A 16,055-nucleotide genomic window follows, 5' to 3' on the forward strand; every position below is an offset into this window, starting at 1 on the left:
CCTAACACCCAGCCTAAACCTCCCCTGGTGCAGCTTCCATCCATTCCCTCTGCTCCTATCACAGTTCCCTAAGGAGCAGAGGCTGTTTCCCTCCTCTCTCCAACCTCCCTTGAGAAAGCTGAAGAGAGCTCTAAGGTCTCCTCTCAGCCTCCTCTTCTCCAGACTGAACACCCCCAGCTCCCCCAGCCTCTCCTCACAGGACTTGTGCTCCAGGCCCTTCAGGAGCTTTGTTGCCCTTCTCTGGACACGCTCCAGCAATTCTGGGTCCCTCCTATAGTGAGGTGCCCAGACCTGAACACAGCACTCAAGATGTGGCCTCACCAGGGCTGAGTACAGAGGGATGATCACCTCCCTGTCCCTGCTGCCACACTGTTCCTAAAACAAGCCAGGATGCCATTGCCCTTTTTGGCCACCTGAGCACATTGCTGACTCATATTAAGTAGACTGTCAGCCAACACCCCCAGGTCCCTTTCCAACTTACAGCTCTCTAACCACACATCCCCAGGTCTGTAGCTCACCATGGGGTCGCTATGACCCAGGTGCAAGACCTGGCGTTTGGCCTTGTTAAACCTCACACAATTAACCTTGGCCCATTGGTCCCACCTGTCCAGGTTCCTCTGTAAGGCTTCCCTACCCTCCAGCAGATAGACACAGCCCCTTAGTTTGGTGCCATCTGCAAATTTACTGAGGGTACATTCAATCCCCTCATCTAAATCATTAATGAAATTAATAAAGAGGCCCCAGTACTGAACCCTGGGGGACACCACTTGTGACTGGTTGCCAGCCAGATTTTGTTCCATATTTATTCCTCCCTTGATGGCATACTGGGTGACATCCTGCCCTCGAGCAGCCAGTGGGACTGTGGGAGGCCACGTTGCCCTTTTGTGCCCAAGGATAAATCACAGCCATTCTGATTCAGCAACCTTTCAGAGATGCTGGTGCAGTGGTACCTGACGCCCTCTCCTCCACATCAATTTTCTGTTCACAAGGTGAAAACAAAGCCCATTACTGACCAGCAAAACACTGCAGAACAAAACCAGCCCTTACTGCAGGGAGTATGTGTTTCTCTAATTAGGGCACCTTCCCGATAGCTCTGTTTTTAACTGCTATGGCAACAGGTGGCATGAACATTCACAGATCAAATGGAATGGGAGGGGAGGCTCTGAAACAAATGGAAAGACCACATTACACTGTGCAAAATGACGCAAATGCCGGCAAGGTTAGAATTGATTTAATAAGTGATATGCAACAGGTACAAATTTCTTGTGCCTACAAAATAGGGTCAGAGGTAGAAAGACTTGCCAGCTGAATTCTCTGGGAAGTTTTATCCTTTATAATTATCTTGACATCTTGAAGTGCAGATGTATTGGTTGAAGGAACGAGCATCTGTTATCTACAACAAATCTGAGCAATTATTCTTCAATGTAAAAATGTCTTTAAATCAAATCCAGGGCAGTCAAGCAGTGTTAAAGTTGCTTCTGTTTCTCCTGGCTTCAGTGCTTTCCTGAAGCAGTTGTAATGGCTGCCTCAGCCAGGACCAGCACCTCCTGTGCTCCAAAGACCAGAGGGCAAACATGGGCACTACAAAGTTCTTCTGAGGCAGGATTGGCAAGCAGGAGAAAATGAAATACAGCTTTTGTTCTGCAGTTAAAGATAAATGTAGATACAAAAATCAGAATAATGCAAGGCAATTGTGCTTCAGGAGAAAGGGAATGTACTATGAGTTAGTATGCTTGAGGTGTGACATGTGATTTCTATTTTTCTTCTCATTTCTAGATGGGAATCCAGTTCACTTTTATCCCTCTTTACAGGCAAGCTCTTATTTTTGTACTGTGTTGAATCTACCACAAAATACATGCAAATAAGAGTTTGTGAGGGAACAAACTCAGTAGTTTCTTATCTCATTCCCATTGACAGCAGAGGCATTTCCTCTTCATTAGTTCTTTTTGGTGTCTATATATAAAATTCATATACATACAGAGCATGATGCAACCAAATCAAGAAAAGGCAAAATTTCTTACGCCAAGGAAAACACCAGTCAAGCAGTTCACTACACATTCAGTTTTCTAAATCCCTTTTAACAGACATAAACAACCTTTTATTCAGTTCACAGTGTTCCAAGTTTTATCAGCAGAATAAATATTTCATATACTATTCCAAAGTTGAAACACAAATACATGCTGAAAATAATCTCTGCTTCCTTTGCTAGCTCTACTTACTGGGACATTCTTGCCTACTTCTTTATCTCTAAGCACTGCTGTGTATTTATGAATTTGAATATATACAGCATGAAAAGGAAGGCAAGTGCATTTTCTAAATGCCTTTTTTAAAGGCCCCTCCCAAATAGAAGTTGGGGAGAAGCTGGCCTTGCCACAGGTTTGCCCGCTCCTCTGTCCTAGCTGCAGAGTGGAACCATTTTATTAAAGACAGAAAAATTGATGCTGGGCAAAGGGAGCTACCTCCCACAGATGACGTGTGGGGCTTCCCTTATTTATGGGTGAAGTTAACCAAGTGCTCTGCCAGCTTCCTCCAGAAGACTCAGGATTTCTTCTGGAAAGCTGCTGCAACGAATGGAGACAAACAAAGCAGCATGTGTTATGCAGGACTGCAGGTAGGATCAGTCCCAAGGAGGGCTGCACTGGGCACCCAGGGAGCAGAACTGCTGTGAAATTGGATCAACTTCTGAGACCAAGGCATGCTGAGCAGTGAAGTTAAAATCACAGCTGAACCCCTGTCCCCACAGCAGTGCAGGCTGTCCCAGTGTGATTTCCCCTTCTGAACCAGAAGAGTTTTTTCCAGTTTGCAAATTGCATGAGCTACCTGGACCACAGGCACCATAGGTGCTGTGGGCTGCTTCCCTGCCAAGACTTCCCTGATGGGACTAAAATATTGTCCCAAATGAACTCAGTGCTGAGAGGTGAGAGTGCCTGGCCCAAGTACTTAAATGAAAGTGCTTGAAATGTTCTTTTTGCTCCCTCTGTTAAGGCATTATTACTCAAATGATCTTTTGAACAGGAGAGGAAGAGGGGCTGTCCCTGTGCCAGGCAGCTTCTGCCAGTATGCCAAAGGCAGGGAAGAACCTCCTGTGTCCTGTGGAGTGGAGGTAGAGCAAACCTGAAATGCTTAAAGACAAAAAAACTTGAGATTACAGCAAGCTACAGCCCTCTGGAGGCTATGAACTTCAGCTCGTGAGAGCTGAGAGATGACTTGAAAGCTGTCACAAGAAACCTGGCTGCCCAGAAATGACCACTGAAATAATCTTTTGTCAAGCAAGTTACACATGTAGTTTGCCCCTTCCTGCTTTCAGATACGAAGTGCCTACTTCCCAAACATCAGCACCTATAGCCTTTCAGGTCTGTACAGATCTAGGAGGAAAGCTGGATCTAGCTGAAGAAGCTAGACCTAAGGCTGAAGAGACAGCAAGGTACAGGGGAAGAACAAGGTAAGAAGAATGACATGGACTTTCCAAATCATACCTCTGCCCTTAAGGGCTTTGCAACATTCAAGGAGGGAAAGGAACAGGAAGGGGTCCCAATTTGCCTCACCCCTTTCACTAGGGTTTTCCAGCCAACTAATCCATGGCTATCTCTGTTAAATTCTGCCACCTTTTGGGCCTAATTCATCCTTTTCATAGCAACTTCATCTTTGACAGTTACTGATTTCACCACAATTTCCAAAACAGTAGAGAGAACCCGTTGGAGGCTTCAGGGTACTAGGCCAGCTGGATTCATGGTTTAGGAGTGAAAGAAGGGTTGGCAATTTCTGGCAAATTGTGAAGATGTAACAGTCTTTGAACCAACAAGGGAAAGGATTCTCTTACTCCACCAACTATTTTTCTGATCTCAACAGTCATTCCTGAATGCCCACCAAGTTAATGAAATTATTTTTCACTCCATAGTTCCCTCTCTTGGCAAAGCACCCTGTCACCTAATGGGAGAAATCCCACACTGGTTGTTCATGTCCTGATCTCCCTGACACCCACCAGCATGGGTCCTCCATCAGAAGAGCAAGGGGAAGCAGAGCAGTGGCCCCAGGATGGTGGAGCAGAAGCTCCTGAGCTGGTGGTGTAAGGAGGCAAAGGCTGAGGACAGCCTCAAGGAAATGCAATGCTGCATCAGCTAGGGTGGCCAGGAAGCCTCCCTTGAGGAGTTTGGGTCAGAAGCAAGGATTTTGCTGTTTTATAGAGACGTGACCTCAGGGGAGAGAGTATTGCTTTAATCATCCTGAATCTGTGGGGAGAAAGAGGAGCAGCCTGTGGAACAGGACTGCCACAGCTCTGGGGTAGGGAGGGAGCATTGCCCTGCAGGGAAAGGGAAAAGTGCAAGAACAAGAGCATCTGAGAGCTGATAGGTTTGTTAACATGCCTTCCAGCTATGAAAAAGCACAAGGATAGCTGGTATAACCTTGATAAAATAGGCCTTTCACTGGAAAGAAGCTAAAGGGAATCTAGAGAACATTTTTTGAGCTCTGTCAAATTCTGTGTGCTTTATGGTAATTCCTGTTGAATTTTATTTTCCCTGTAGTTTTAAAAGTTATCCACCAGAATTCTATAGTTACAGTCTGTCTTTCTTTAAAAAAGATCATTTTCCATGGAAATTCTTTTCAAATATCATAATTCTCTATGAAGTTTATTAGGAGGTCACCCAGATATGTGCATGGGAACTTCAACTACATAAGCAGCAGATACAGATGTTTTGTGGGTGTGTATCCCTTTGCAGTAACTCTTATTATGCAGGTTTCCCAAATCAAATATGTGGGTGGGAGTTAAGGAGTTATTTTCTTTACCAAATGCTTTTTTAAAAATTTCTTCTAGCAAATCAAAAGTAAACAACTTAATACACACCATTTGTTCTAAATAAAGAAATTTCATTGTTTTCTACATGTTCAAAATACCATTAGTTATTCTCAAATTCTGCCACCTCATAGCAATTAATTTATTAATTTATAAGCAGCCAAAGGGACTGGATTTAGAGAGTGCTTTAATATATAAGTTATATATTTAATATATAAGTTAATAGATGAGTTATTGCCCATTAACACTCTCTATTAGGTTGGTCCACTGACTGGACAACAACACACTGCCCGCAGCTGCTGCACATCCTCCTAACTTCCAGCTTTTAACATGGTTCAGATCCTCCAGTTGCTGATTTTCAGCAGCTTGCATTGAATTCTGTTGTCCCATCTGTGAAGTTTACAAAATCACAAGAAACAATCCCTATTTTCAGTTTTTAAGAGAGAGGTTGGGCTTTGTTACATTCACTGAATTTGTTGCCCAGCCTCATCCCTAAGATCCCTTCCAAACTCCCTTTTCAAAACCTCCTAAAGGAGGCCCAGACATTTTCTTGTTCTCTTAACAGGTATGAATTCTCCCAGGTTTTTACTCTCACAAGGAGAGACACAAGAAAGAATTGAGAAAAATATCTTCTCTTCCTACCCCTTCTTCCCATTCACCCAAGCTCTCCCCATCTCCCCCACAGTTTGAAAACCAGATGTAGCTGCAGTGGCAATGGAAGTGGCAAAGGAAGGAGGCAGAGACAGTGTCTGAGGTGGCTTTGATGTCTCCTGACTCTCATGCCCTTCAACAAGCAGTAGAAGTGAGGGGACATCACCTGGCCTCCCTGGGGCAGCCAAGGAATGGCTGAGCATTTGCAGATCCAGCTTGCAGCTTCTACTCTCTGCAGCACCAGCCCCAAGGCAGGAGGACAGGGTAGTGATGCTCTGAGTTGCCAGCATGCTGGATTTCATGTGGGCAGAGGATTTCAAGGGCTTGCCTAGTGGATGTGAACCTCAACACGTCAAAATTTCTCCATCATCCACATTTCTGTGAGAAGGAAGAGAGAACCCAACACTCCCAGTGTTACTGGTCAAGACAGTAAAGGGCAGTGTTCTTCCAGGGGCAAATGCTGACTGCATTTCTTATTACAGAGAATGCCACAGGATAAAAGATACACTCTCGGGTGGCCTAGAAGGGAAAAATAGGTGAAATTTCTTTTTATACTGCAAGATCTCTCTTGTGGAAATCAAGGCCATGACTGTGGATTCAAGTTGTGCTGAAAAGACCTTTAGCTAATACATTAGAGACACTTTCCTAACATCAGAAACCCTCTTTTCAATTCCTCTTCCAGTTTCTCTCCTATGGAGCTTGAAATTCAGACACTGTAGAGCAACAGAGCCTCTCTCACAGCTGCAAATTGTTGTTTGGTTGTTTTTTTTATTTTATATTGGAGCCCTTTTGTCAGTAGTCATTTGTAGAAAAAGGCACATATTCCCTTTCCAAGCCAAGGGTGCCCTGTTGGATGTGACACAAGCCAGGCACATTCCTTTCATAGAAAAAGATTTAAGTTGGATCAAATGGGGTGGAAGAGAATCATGTAAGACACCTTACCTTAAAAGATGGTCACTTTTCTTGGGTAGGGCAAAGAGGGCATTGAAAGGAAGACAAAGTGCTGCCTTACCACTGTTGGCTCACTTTGGCCTAACTAGTGTCATTTAAAGCAAATGCTCCATATCAGCCCAGGAAAAGTCCATGAAGGCCACCAGAAATGTGTGATATCAGAGTGTTGTGGATCAGATCTACATTCAGTCAGTGCTGGTGGTCTTCACATACTCTATCCTATCCAACAGTGTTTGTTCTCACCCTGCCCTGTCAGTACAAAGCCTCCTGTGGTTACCCACCTTTAAGATGATGTTATGTCTCTCTCACTTCCATTGACAATATAAAACATCTGGGAGTTTTTGGTACTAATATCAGTTTGGAAAATGTCAATACGTCTTGCCAGCAGCATAGAACCAAACTCTGACAATGATTTCTCTTTGACTTGAGGGGCTGATGATTGTACTGGTGAGAATAAGTAGATGTTTTGATTTTCACTTGTAACAACATTTCTTCAAAAAAAGTTAAGATATATTCTAGCACACATGCACACACAGCCCTGCCCACAAAATTCGGCCTGCTTAATTTGTATTACGTGTATATATATATATTATATTGGTTTATTTTACAATTTTTCTATTATTTTATATGCTTACATATTTATTATATTATTTTTATATATTACTCACTTAAAATAAGCTTAATTATAGCACATTAAAACATTTTGCCCTTTAGTCTACAAATGCAGCCTGCAGACATTAATATTCATTATGTCATATAAAGAATTAAATAGAAAAATACCTGTACTGACATTACACGATAATAAGCACTGGTACCATAAACAGCTGATCAAGAAACTGACCTCCTTTGTAGGAGTAGACAGGGATGTGATTTTTCTTTCTGTGGCATATCTGCCCTTTTTAGGACCCTATCCATTCAATTCAGGTGGAGTCGTTTCGTTCCAGAAGTGGTTGTCACTCAACTTACCATGCAGCTGTTGTCAATTAGTAACAATGGGATATTATGATGAAGCAAATGGCCTCTTAGTTCACATCCTGGTTTCTTTTCACGCCTCACTCCCTTGAAAACTGACAGGCAGCTGCTCCGTGCCTTTAAACTGGTCCCTATTAATTTCCTATAGGGTGTGCCCTGACACGGATATGTTTTATGCATGCACATCAACACAAAAGAGCCTCCTTCTTGCTTCAAGTGTATGAAAATAATACATTGGACTGGATGGCTGTATAAATAGTAGTAATTATGCAGAAAACATCCATGTTCCCTTGGTGATGGCACCTCATTAATTTTGCTGAACCCTCCCTAAATTACAGCAGTGAATTCTGCTGTCAGGTTTTGGGTTGGGATTTTTTTTTTTTTTTTTTTTTTTTTTTTTTTTTTTTTTTTTTTTTGGTTGGTTGGTTGGTTGGTTGGTTTTCCCTTTCATGAGCAAATTGTGCCACAAAAGAGTAAGATGGGAACATTTCTGCTGGGTTTCAGTGTACAAATGGCCCATCAGATAAAACAGAGGTGGAAGAGAGGAAGAGCTGTGATGGATGGTACATGCTAACACTGTGCTTGCCAAGAGCTGTAGAGAAAGTATTTGACAAACAAATTCAAGTAGTTTCAGAAGTGATGGATTTTGGTTTCTAATGGATCTATGTCTTATGGGGCAGCTGCATTGCATGAAGGCTGCAGCATGAACTCACCATATCAGTAGATGTGAGAGAACCCTCCAAGGGGAAAAAAATCTTATGAATTTTGAGAAAAGCTGCAATAAGCCAAGGTTTTGTTTTTATTTTTTTTTTAGTAAGTATTAAACGCCAGATAATCTCCTTAGTAGCCAACCATTGGCAGAAGAGAGAACTCTTTGTTGTTACTGACCCTGTGCACCCTGCAACTGAAATTCAGCCATGAAACATAAATCACTGAAGACCTTGAAGACAGCCAGGGCATCCCTTCAGTCTTCATGTGGATCCTCTGGCAGCTTGTACCATTTCTGCTCAGGCTGGAACATCTTTCCCTTGGTAAGGAGTTGAGTGGGATTGCAAGCTCTTTGAGGCCTCCAGCAGGCTGCCTAATCTGGTCAAAACTGAACCACAAGTTTGAAAGTTTTTGAGAAGGAAGATGGTGGTGGAAATAGCTGTGCAGTAACAGAGAATCAGCTTAGTTTCTTTGGAATCCAGGCTAATAAAGAGCAGTGATTTCATATCATTACCTGAAGCTGGCTGATAATGTCACCAAGCTGATGGCCTTTACATAAAAGTCTACATGTATTCCTCTCAACATCTTTGAATTTGGAGGTCAGGGCCTTTAATACACATATTTATTTTCAATGGACAAACAATACATATTATTGTATTAAGAAGCAGCCTTCTACTTCTAAAATTATGTGCCACATATCTTTTCACAAGGAAAACTGCTCCAGCTCAGCGGGTAAAAGGAGTGACTGACATCAGGACAAGACACCGTTGGCAGGTTCATTCTTTGAGCCTGATTCACTTGTGTACTGAAATAGTTAATGAAAATGTAGCTTCAGTGTTCACAGTGCAGCCTGGGAACCGAGAGTCACAGAGATTCAGAGAGATGGAGCAAGCAGCTACTGCTCCAGTACTGTTGGACTAACACAGCCTCAGCACTTTTCAAAACATAATTATTTCAAAACATTATTATTCCGGTCTCTATTCCCATTTTCAAAAGACTATGAAGAGGCTTCTTCAAAGACTGAGAAGATACTCAAAGCTATTCTGATTCCATTTACAAAATATCAGCTAGATAACTCACTGCTAATAAATACTCCACAAATCCCAAGGGTGTGTGAAGTGCTGTTCCTTGTTACTTTTTATAAAGTCCTAGAAAGGATTTCCTTTGGTTTGCATTTAGAAGGAGGGAAATTGTTATTGTAGAGCCTCCTATACAAAATAACATTGATTGTTAAGTTAAGTGTTTTTAATGCATTTCATTTTATTCTCTATACTGCTGGCAGCAGTAATAGGAACAGTTAATTGGGTTAATTCACCACTGTTGCCCTGCTGCACATACAGAAGCATACAGATACAACTGCCATTTCTCAGGTTGGAAACTTTAATTTATTATTGGTGTGTTTCTGGTTTCTTTTTTTGCAGTCCTTTGTTAATTTTACCCCATCTAACCCTGTAACTCCTTGTGAGGGAAGTTCCCGAAGAATCCCAAGAATTTCTTCAGTTTCCCTCACTCCCAGCTATGTCCCAACTTTCACCCTGTCTAATTCTCATCACTGAAGGTGTTGATGAATGTTTTAGTGTGTATGATGTATGCCATGCCTTTCCATCTCTTGTGGTCTGCAAGCTGCAGCCATACAGCATCACTGTTTTATTGCATTCTGGCTTATTCATTCCCTGCATAAATCATGTGTTTCCCAAACACTTCTCAAACAAATATGGATGTGCAAAAGAATCTTGATACAGAAAAAAGTTAATGAAAGTGGGGGGGAAAGTATTAAAATACAATCTGAAAAAAATCAAAACAAAATTCGTATAGATGAAATAATTGGTATGAGTATGTGTTATTTCTGAAAAGGCCAATGAGAAGGTTGGAGAACAGTTGGGAAGCCCCTGGGCCAGTTGTCCTTTCTGTTGCACTGCTGGAAGTGCACTGTTCATTGCAGCCAACATGCTTGTGGAGCCAGGACATCACTTTCAAAGTCACTTAGCCTGACATTAAGAAATATTGTGTATATACAGGTTGTCAACTCGAGGTAGGAGTTCTTGGCTGTAAAAAATTGCGTTTTCTAAATTAAATCCCCAAGTGGGAAAAATATGAGTCAGTGCCTTTCCTACTAGCTGTTTCAAATTATTCTCCTGTTATAGTGTAGTGGCTTTACATGGCAAGATTTTGGTAGAAGGGGGACTGCAGGGGTGGCTTCTATGGGAAGATACCAGAAGCTGCCCCCACGTTGGACAGAGCCAGTTCCAGATGGCTCCAAGACCATCAGCAATGGTGGTAGCGCCTCTATGATAACGTATTAAAGAAATGCTAAAAAAATGCTGCTCAACAGATGAGAGACAGAAGTGGAAAAAAGTGAGAAAAAGAACTCTACAGGCACCAAGGTCAGTGAGGAAGGAGGTTCTAGAGCAGAGATTTCCCTGTAGCCCATGGTGAGGACCATGGTGACACAGGCTGTCTCCCTGCAGCCCATTAAGGTCCACAGAGGAGTAGATCACCACCTGCAGCACCCCACAGCAAAGCAGGTGGACGTGCCCTGAAGGAAACTGCAGGCTGTGGAAACCCACTCTGGAGAAGGCTCCTGACAGGAGCTCCTGCTTATGGAGAGAAGCCCAGACAGGAGGAGGCTTTCTGACAGGACCTGTTAGCCTGTGTTTGACCCATGCTGGAGCAGCCCATTCCTGAAGGACTGCATCCTGTGGAAGGGATCCATGATGGAGAATTTTGTGAAGGCCTGTATCCCATGGGAGAAACCCCACACCGGAGCCGGGGAAGGACACCAGTTCACCATGTTGTCTCAGCCATGATCTCCAACCCCAGTTCTCTTGCAGCATTCAGGAAGCAGAAGAATGAGGAGTGAAGTTGAGCCTGAGAAGAAGGGGGTGGGGAGAGAGAAGGTGTTGGGTTTTTTTCTTCATATCCTACTCTGTGACAGTTACTTGGCAATAAATTAAATTTATTTCCTCAAGTAGACTGTTTTGCCCTTGTCATCAATTGGTAAGTGATCCTCCTGTCCTTATCTCAACTCATCAGTTTTCTTCAAATTTTCTCCCCCTGTCCTGTTGATGTAGGAGATAGGTGGACACCTGGCAGATAGTCAAGGTAAGCCCACCACATTCATTGATATAGTTTACTCTTTTTCAGAAGTCCTTCTGGTTCTGTTTACCTGTTAATCTCCTTATCTGATACACCTTATTCTGTCTCTCTTCTATTGGCGCATTTCTTACGTAAATAGACAATCACCCATATTTTTACTAAGCTTTAGTTACTAAAATTGCTTCATTTTTATTCACAAGCTGTGCTACTTAATGATTTTATTCCAGTTTGTTTGACCTTTTGAAGTCCATATTCAGTCTTTACTAGTGCAACACATTATTCATTCAATTCCTGAGGTACTCACAGTTCTTATGACAAATGCAACAGTCTTGTCCTCTAACAAGCTTACAGCTGAAGAAATAGATGAGAGAAGAAGCCTGAGCTGGGGGCAATCAGGCAATGATAAGATTTGCACAGTATACATTTGAAAATAAATTGACCACAGGCTATGTATATATATCATCACATTCTTGATGGCATGTAACTGTCATTGAGGCCTGATAAAGGCTTCAAGAGATCAAAGAAATGAGGTTTTAGAACAACCTTCTTGTTGCAGTTGTGGGGACAAAAAATTGTCATTCTTAAGCCAAAGCCTGGTATGTTTCTAAAATGGACTGTGTGATGCTGTTGCCTGCAGCAGCAAGAGGGGGGATTATTATTACTATTGTTGTTATTGTTATTTTATTATTGTTGCTGTTATTAACATCATCATTATTGGTTTTTATTGTTTATTTTATTTCATCTTGTTTTATTACTATTATTATCATTTTTTTTCCAGAGTGTTTTTGTATTTGCTTATTGTGAACAAGCTTGCTAGAGTGTATATTTGCAGGAGGTGAATGTCAAAGATGCATGCATGAGGGACAGCAGTGAGGGACCATCACCCTGCAAATGGAAGAAGTGATCTAGCAAGAAGGCAGGCTCATTGAGTGGCTTTCCAGTGGTTTTCCCATCTACTCCTGTGGTATCTCCTGTCCAGGCTCAAGAGGTAAAATTATTTGGTTTATTCCACAAGTGCTGCAGGTTGAATATTGATGCTGACAAGCAGATCATGGGCTAACCCAACAAGTGTGCTGTGCAGAGCTGTCAGCACGTGGTGGCAACCCTGCTAACCTCCCAGACTGCATTAAAAGAAGCCATGAATTACTTTCCAAGCAAGCTCTAGCTTTTGGAGAGCTAATAAAGGCAGGAAGGAGAAGGAAGGTGGCTTGGTGGGTGGAGAAGAGAAGGGGGGAAGCACAGCCAGAAAACAATCTTGCAATTGACTATGATCTGTATTTTCAAAAATTGTTTGTGCTCCAACTGCAAGCAGTATACTTCATAATAAGTGGCATTGTTGGTAGAGTGGCTAGACATTTTAAGAAAAAAATTAAATGGTTTATTTGCTTTTGTGGGGATAAAGCAGTTGTGCAGGAAAAGCATAATTAAATACAAAGTTCTTTACAGCCCTCAGAACATTGCTGCAAGGTTAAGGTACTGTCCTTTCCCCTGATTACTTTTTGCCTGCACACACACATATCTTCCTCCAGATCTGCCAGCTTGCTGGATTTGCCATTGCTTTCATGGTTTGAAAGTCTTTTTCTAAAGGAGAAAATACCTTTATACCACTGCTGGTAGCTTCCCAAGCACCAGTAGCATTCAAGGAGCAATGACAAGGAATGGCTTGTTCAATCTGTGTGCTTCTGTCACTGATTGTACCTAGAAACTGAATTCTGTTTAAAATGCATCTTAATTTCCCAGTTGACTGCTTGCCTAGGAAAACAGGTGTCTGACTGAAAAAAGCTAACTTAGGGAGAAAGTGAGGTGTGATTGAAGCCTTTTAGTTTTTGATTGGATTTCAAGTATGAAGAGTTTTTCTATGATGTTACATGACAGGGAAATCTAGGAATACCTGAACAGCACCTTCTCAGTGGCTTTGGAGCCCCAGGTCCCAGGAGCCATGCTGACTTGCAGTCAGGATGCCTTCTCTCTCAATTTTGAAGAAAATGCTGTTTTTTCTGCCACTCCAGAGAAGCCAGGAAGCATTGTTTTGTTGAAATTTTTCAAGTACCTCTAGGTGCATATAATTATTCTACAAAAAAAACTTCTTCAGCTCCTTCATTCACTGCCCATTTCACCCTCCTCTGCAAGCCCCCTTTTGCTGCCTGGCTGCTGAAATCTTGACACTGCAAAGGCTCCTGCTATTTCTGCAATTGCTGTCTCCCACCTTTCCTGTCCATCTGTGTCTCACCACCCATGGAAGCTCATCAGCTACTTAGATTGTCCAGGGAAGTTCAAGGATGGTCTTTGGCCAGCATGCAGGGATCTGAGTGAGCAAGCACTCCAGAGTACAACAGGAACACAAAACATATTGACAAAATAGTACTTGAACTACAAGTGGAACTCTGTCATAAACACTCTCAAGAGCTTCTCTCCCCTCTCTGTGGCCATGAGAAATAGGGGGATGATCTCTCTCATTGTGCTGCCTTCACTAAATGTCTTTTGCAGCACACCCAGAGGGTCAGTGAGCATGGGTTATTTCAAAGCAAAGCATCAGCCTTTAAGAGTATTCCACTCTGAACATGTATCTTGAATGAAGACACAAAAATAACATCTCCCTATTCATTTCCTTTGAGAGGCTTTTGATTTGCTGTGTGTTTTTATTCTTCGGTGTTTTTCTGGCAATAAAGGTGTATTATCCTCCATGAGGGAGTGGAGAGTGTTTATTCCTCAGTTCTGTAGATCTGCTTCACCTTACCCTGTCTTTTTCAGGATGAGCCATCACTGGCAGGGCTGGGGAAAAACAGCACATTGAACTTACTGAAGCCAGGCAGGAGCTAAAATTTATTGGATGTGATGATTCCAACATGGAGTGTCACAACACCTGTGCCACAGTTTTGGTGAGGGAAAGGAGGAAAATTACAGCAGTCCTCACTTCTGAGGCCTGCAGAAACACTTCTTGTGGGACCCCACCTGGAGCACTGTGTCCAGTTCTGGAGCTACCAAAATAAGAATGTGTCCAGAGGAGTAACACTGAAATGATCAGAGGGCTGAAGCACCTCCCCTATGAAGACAGACTGAGGAAGTTGGGGTTGTTCAGCCTGGAGAAGAGGAGGTTCTGAGGTGACCTTATAGCAACCTTCCAATATCTGAAGGGGGATTACAAGAAAACTGAGATAGGGCTTTCTACACAGCTGTGTAGCAAGAGAACAAGGGGAAGTGGTTTAAAATTGAAAGAGTGGAGGTTTAAGCTAGACATAAAGAAGAAATTCTTTAATTTGTGGGTGGTGAGACACTGGAACAGGTTGCCCAAGGAGGCTGTGGCTGCCCCCCCCTAGAGATGTTCAAGGCTATGTTGGATGGGGTCTAGTGGGAGGTGTCCCTGCCCATGCAAGGAAGTTGGAATTGGATGATCTTTAAGGTCCCTTCCAACCCAAACTATTCTGATTCTATGAAATCCAGGGACTGCATCCACAACCTGCTCTCTAGAAGACCAGTGGTGGTTGCAGACAAGCTACAGTATATGCCTCTTACTTCTTGAGGAAAAATATCCAAAAGCCCTCATAGAATCATAGAATTGGCTGGGTTGGAAGGGACCTCAGAGATCATCAAGTCCAACCCTTGATCCACTCCCGCTGCAGTTCCCAGACCATGGCACTGAGTGCCACATCCAGGCTCTTTTTAAATATCTCCAGGGACGGAGAATCCACCACTTCCCTGGGCAGCCCATTCCAATGCTTGATCACCCTCTCAGTAAAGAAATTCTTTCTAATGTCCAACCTAAACCTCCCCCAGCACAACTTGAGACCATGCCCTCTTGTTATGTAGAGGTATAACAATTAATCCAAACTCCCTGAAGGGAAAAGTGTTTCCTCATTGTCCCACATCTGGAATAAAAGCAGAGATCTTGAGAGAATTTATCTTCAAAAAGCTTCCCAGAAACTCAGGAAGACAGGTGCCATCAAAAAAGTTCTTTTTTTTTTTTTTCCTTGCATCATTCCTTTATGTTCATATACAGACAATGACACGGAAAATTCAGGCACTGTAATGGCTAAGATTTTTTTCCAGCTCAGCTTTGTTTGAAAAACAATTGCCATCTCAGATTAATCCAAACTTTGCTTCTCTCCTGACCTGGGACTTCAGAACAGCCAAAGTTAGGTGTGAGCTATTCATAAAGCTGGTTTTGAACTGGGCTATAAGCAAAAGGCTTGTTTGGGTATAGACATGTGCCACTGTAGCTACCTGGATATGAACTGAAATGATCATTCATATCTTGAATCTAAAAGATGTTTTATGCTTTTTTGAATTTAAAAATGACAGCACAAACAGAGAGTTTGCTGATCCCAGGACGGTTTGTGTTGGAAATGACCTTAAAGATCATCTAGTTCAAACCTGATTAGACCAGGTTGCTCAAAGCCCCATCCAACCTGGCCTAGAAAACTTCCAGGGAGGGGGTGTCTACAGCCTCTTGGGGCAACCTGTTCCAGTGTCTCACCATCCTCAGAGGAAAAAATTTCTTCCTAATAATTATTGTAAACCTAATCTGTTACCCCTTGTCCTATTGATAAATACCCCTTTAAAAAGTCTGCTTTCCAGTAGGCCCCTTTCAGTCCTGGAAGGCCACTAGTAGGTGTTCCCAGAAGTATGAAGCTTTTTCACTTAGTAAAACAGGATATTAGGAAAAAATTATTTGCACTGTTATTTTAAGCAATTAAAGAAGTACTATCATGTTTTCATGCTTTTAAATTTACTGGATTACAGTTACAGAAGCATCTTAAACTTCATTCACTGTAGTTCTAACATCTGTATTTTCCTTGGGAATACTTCACTTATCAGAAATTAAAATTCATTAGCACTAATTAGACATTCTGATTTCAAATTATCATTTCCGATTCTAAATATAAAA

Source organism: Heliangelus exortis, chromosome 1 (assembly GCF_036169615.1).
Source record: "Heliangelus exortis chromosome 1, bHelExo1.hap1, whole genome shotgun sequence".
In the NCBI taxonomy this organism is placed as follows: domain Eukaryota; kingdom Metazoa; phylum Chordata; class Aves; order Apodiformes; family Trochilidae; genus Heliangelus; species Heliangelus exortis.